Here is a 5900-nt window from a genome sequence, read left to right on the forward strand (position 1 = left end):
TTGTTAAAAACCCCAGCTACAATGAATGCAGCCTCAGGATGTATGGATTCCAGTTTGCAAAGAGTCAAATAAAGTTAGTTCAGAGCCATCGATGTGTCTGCTTGGGGGGGAATATATACGGCTGTGATTATAATCGAAGAGAATTCTCTTGGTAGATAATGCGGTCGACATTTGATTGTGAGGAATTCTAAATCAGGTGAACAGAAGGATTTGATTTCCTGTATGTTTCTGTGATCACACCACGTCTCGTTAGCCATAAGGCATACGCCCCCGCCCCTCTTCTTACCATAAAGATGTTTGTTTCTGTCGGCGCGATGCGTGGAGAAACCCGCTGGCTGCACCGCCTCCGATAGCGTCTCTCCAGTGAGCCATGTTTCCGTGAAGCAAAGAACGTTACAGTCTCTGATGTCCCTCTGGAATGCTACCCTTGCTCGGATTTCATCAACCTTGTTGTCAAGAGACTGGACATTGGCGAGAAGAATGCTAGGGAGTGGTGCACGATGTGCCCGTCTCCGGAGTCTGACCAGAAGACCGCCTCGTTTCCCTCTTTTACGGAGTCGTTTTTTTGGGTCGCCTGCTGGGATCCATTCCGTTGTCCTGGTTGAAAGGCAGAACACAGGATCCGCTTCGTGAAAATCATATTCTTGGTCGTACTGATGGTGAGTTGACGCTGATCTTATATTCAGTAGTTCTTCTCGACTGTATGTAATGAAACCTAAGATGACCTGGGGTACTAATGTTAGAAATAACACGTAAAAAAACAAAAAACTGCATAGTTTCCTAGGAACGCGAAGCGAGGCGGCCATCTCTGTCGGCGCCGGAAGTGCTCCTCCTGTGTGTGTGTGCAGGTGGAGGGTGGGGGCCTGAGGGGGGGGGGGGGGGGGGGGGGTCTATGTGTGTGTTTTTGTGCCTGTGTGACAGGAGACTTTGGCCATCAGGTTGGAGTGTTGGTCCTGCAGTAGAGAGACAGTATTGTGACCACAGTGTTAGACAGAGGGACAGACATTACAACTGACACCCAAATTGACTAGCATTCACACACATGACCGGTGTCAGAATAATACAAAGGGCATGCAGGCTCATTCAAAGGTCAAGTAAAGATTGGATCTCTGCAATGATCTTTCAGGCAAAGAGGAATTTTAGGCATTTATCCTTTGCAGAAATCAAACAGTCTATTTCTATTGTATTATCAGGCCTCCCTCCCCACACACCCTCTCTATCTCTCTCCCTTTAAGACCATCACTAGAGCTGTGGTCAGCTCGGCAGAAAGACTCCTCCAGAGATTCCCTAATGAGGTAATGGAAAGATAATCAACATCCATGTTGGGAAGAAGAATGTCCAAGTTAAGTCAAAACTCTTGTCTTGTTCCATCAATACCCATCCTGATCAATAGATGACTGAGCAGCAATGGAGAGCTTGAATCCCCAAGATGGACGCCTGGTGTGGGAGAATGTCTGCTCCGTCTTATTGTCTTTTTCCTGTGGTGCTGCTGACTGTATCGGTCTTGGTCTATTGAGGGATAATAATGATGATTGACCTGGACACTTGTGCCTTTTGGTCCCCAAAGACATGGATAACAAAGAGGGTGGCCATTTTGTTTTGGTATGAAAAGGGTTCCAATGACCTTCAACCTACGGTAAAGGGGCCAATGTGAGATTTGAAGACCTTGTTCAGACCAGAGATACAGGTAAATGTCAAAATAAAGGAAAGAAGACGCCCCCACATTAGGCCACCACAGACTCAATGCTCCTTGGCATAGATTCTACAAGTGTCTGGAACTCTATTGGAGGGATGTGACAACATTCTTCCATGAGAAATTCCATAATTTGATGTTTTGTTGATGGTGGTAGACAATGCTGTCTCAGGCACCACTCAAGAATCTCCCATAAGTGCTCAAATGGGTTGCGATCTGGGTGACTGAGACATACACACACGTTTTATTTTATTTTAAAAATGTTTAATTGTACCTTTTCTCCCCAATTTCGTGGTATCCAATTGTTAGTAATTACTATCTTGTCTCATCGCTACAACTCCCGTATGGGCTCGGGAGAGACCAAGGTCAAAAGCCATGCGTCCTCCAAAACACAACCCAACCAAGCCACACTGCTTCTTAACACAGCGCACATCCAACCCGGAAGCTAGCACCAATGTGTCGGAGGAAACACCGTGCACCTGGCGACCTTGGTTAGCGTGCACTGTGCCTGGCCCGCCACAGGAGTCGCTGGTGCGCGATGAGACAAGGATATCTGGGCGCAAACCCAGAGTCTCTGGTGGCACAGTGAGCGTTGCGATGCAGTGCCATAGACCACTGCACCACCCGGGAGGCCACACACACACCCTTTTAACCCCATTTCCTTTGAGACTCCTCTTTCAAAGTCACAAACATGGTAGCCAAAATAATGGTAACTGGGCATTTTTATAAATGGGGTTTGATAGGATGTTAATTGCTTAGTTAACTCAGGAACCACACCTGTGTGGAAACACCTGCTTTCAATATACTTTGTATCCCTCATTTACTCAAGTGGTTCCTTTATTTTGGCAGTTACCTGTACATCTGTTATTCTCTCTGTCTCTCGCTATCTATCGCAAAAATACACACACACACTAAACCAGCAAATACCGGTTCATTCTTGCCTATGCGTAACATAATCAAGTATTGACAGCTGTAAGACAATAAATCACTTCATTTCTACATGACTGATGATGCCAGTTGGATCCATTGAAACCCCACTAGATATATTGCACAACTGCATGCAATAACAGAAAGCTATAGTGAACTGAAATGTTAAGTATTTCCAACTAAAATGTGCAAATCTGTTTACTTTCCCTCCGTGTGTTATACACATTTATACACACTTTAAAATACACATGCTTGCAAACATGTACACCAAAACGATACGCTCGCAAACATGCATATGCAAACCTACCTTTTTATATAAATCCCAACCAATCCAAACACACATACTGTCAAACCCCAATTTCAAGAACACCTCTCTGGCCTCTGTTTTTCTCCATATCTCTTGGTTGGTAGTTGGGGTTAGGCAGAGTGGAGCGTTGATAGCGGAGTGTGTTGACGCTGTCTTTCTCTGATGTGTGTGTGTGTGTGTCATCTCCCCTGGCCGCCACGGCTCGTCTCTCCATTGATCCAGACCAAAACAATCATTCACAGGCTATCACACAATTAGCATGCAAATTAGGGCCCATTCAACCGCACGCCGCCATCTACCGCCTCTCATTTACCCACGTGTCAATCGAGCTGCTGAGCCGGGCTCATGTTCCCAAACTGGGCTGAGGTGCCAACACACACACACACACACGTATCTGTCTGTCGTGTGTCGCTCTCCTGTTCAATGAACCCCAGAGTCTCTGTGTGCGCACATTTACATGTGTCACATGACATGCCATGGCTGGTGTGTTATGCACTCTGGGTGATGGTCTCCTGCGTTGTCCTAGATATTCAGGTCCTATGTGGCTCAGTTGGTAGAGCATGGTGCTTGCAATGTCATGGTTGTTGGTTTGATTCCCACATGGGACAAGTATGAGAATGTGTGCACTCACTACTTTAAGTTGCTATGGATAAGAGCATCTGCTAAATGATTTATATGTTTTTTTTTTGTATAATTGCAACACTACTTCATATCCCTGTCATAAGACTGACATAACATATGCCTTGACTGCTGAACCTTGACCGATCGGTACTCCTGTTCCCTCTTGGCTGTTCTCCGTCATTGTTCCCTAATACTGTTCCTCCTTGGCCTAGGATGTTCCTCCTTGGCCATTTCCTATAGCTATTCCACCTTAGCTGTTCCCCGTTGGCTGATCCACTTGTCTATTCACTGTCACTAGTCATTGTTCCGCCACCACTGCTCTTCCTGTATGCCTGTTCCTGTCTGTCTGCAGCTGGGAATGCTGCCTGACATGCTGCTGGTTCGGCTCACTCCCCCCTCCTCCCTCACTCCCCCCTGTTCCTCGTCCCTCTTCTGCCGTCGCTGCCACCACCACACAGTTCACCAGGGAGCCGGCGAGTGAGACCGACAAAAGCTGTCACCAGCGAAAATGAACTGTCACCTCGCATTTTTCAGCGCGGCGGCAGCGCTGAATTGCCGCTCTGAACCAATGTGACCCAGCCCTGATTGAGTTCCGCCGTCTCCACTTTCCTCCTCCCCCCACCCCCCCACACTGCACATCTAACCCATTCCTTTCCTCCTCCCCTCCTTCTTCCTCCCCAATTTATCCTTTCCACCCAACGCCTCCGAGCCAGTTCATCTCAAGCTGATGTACCGCTGCTCATCAATTCAGCTGTGTGTGTGTGGTGTGTGTGTGTGTACACATACTTACCCGTGCATGCTACTGTACTGTCACATTGGAAATGTCTCACAATGCAAATTAAGTCACACACACAGACCTACACGCACAATTGACTCATAACCACACACAAATCCACATCAATATCTGCATGTAAACTGACCTACAGATAGATACATCTTACAAATATTAAGCTTGGCCTATTCAGATTCATAGACATCATGCTCATCACAAAGACCTTCATATACATTGGATATCTCTTGCTCACACACACTTAGGCACACAAGTGCATACGTGCATGCACACACACACACACACACACACACATGGAATAGAGACTGTAGGTGATTGGACCTCCAGGCTGTGAAAAACAATTCCCTTCCCGTTGAGCGCTCCCTAGCACACAGTTAATGTCAACTCAACAGTGTGGCCTTTTGCACAGCAACTGTGTCGCTAAAATGTTGCGTTCATTTGACATTTTAATGTCGTAACTTCCGTATACTGTAGGTTAGTGTGTTTAGCGATGCGGTTAGAAGTTTGTTTGTGTAGTCGCCTCAGTACAGTAGATATAACTCATGTAGCATGAGCAGAACAGCATTGGCCTCCACAGTATCAGTCCGGGCATCATTTAAAGCCTCCAGTGTGGGCCACATTCTAACGATCTGTGGGCAGAACTTACACTTTAGTATACAGTAAATGATGTATTGATGTCAATGGGAGATGTAAAGGGTGTTTCTAGTAACACGACACAGATATCAAGTTGTAAATCAGAGCAAAATCTGGACCCGTACAAATCAGCTGGGCTAGACAATCTGGACCCTCTATTTCTAAAATTATCCGCCGCCATTGTAGCAACCCCTGTTACTCGTCTGTTCAACCTCTCTTTCGTATAGTCCACGTTTCATAAAGATTGGAAAGCTGCCGCGGTCATCCCCCTCTTCAAAGTGGGTGACACTCTAGACCCAAGCTGTTATAGACCTATATCCATCCTGCCCTGCCTTTCTAAAGTCTTCGGAAAGCCAAATTAACAAACAGATCACTGACCATTTCGAATCTCACCGTACCTTCTCTGCTGTGCAATCCAGTTTCCGAGCTGGTCACGGGTGCACCTCAGCCACGCTCAAGATACTAACGATATCATAACCGCCATCGATAAAAGACAGGACTGTGCAGCCTTCTTCATCGACCTGGCCAAGGCTTTTGACTCTGTCAATCACCACATTCTTATCGGCAGACTCAACAGCCTTGGTTTCTCAAATGAATGCCTCGCCTGGTTCACCAACTACTTCTCAGATAGAGTTCAGTGTGTCAAATCAGAGGGCCTGTTGTCCGGACCTCTGGCAGTCTCTATGGGGGTACCATAGGGTACAATTCTCGGGCCGAATCTTTTCTCTTCATTTATCAATGATGTCACTCTTGCTGTGGGTGATTCCTTGATCCACCTCTATGCAGACGACACCATTCTGTATACATCTGGCTCTTCTTTGGACACTGTGTTAACATACCTCCAAACAAGCTTCAATGCCATATAACACTCCTTCCATGGCCCCCAACTGCTCTTAAACGCTAGTAAAACTAAATGCATGCTCTTCAAC

The sequence above is a fragment of the Oncorhynchus kisutch genome, linkage group LG6, assembly GCF_002021735.2.
Source record: "Oncorhynchus kisutch isolate 150728-3 linkage group LG6, Okis_V2, whole genome shotgun sequence".
In the NCBI taxonomy this organism is placed as follows: Eukaryota; Metazoa; Chordata; class Actinopteri; order Salmoniformes; family Salmonidae; genus Oncorhynchus; species Oncorhynchus kisutch.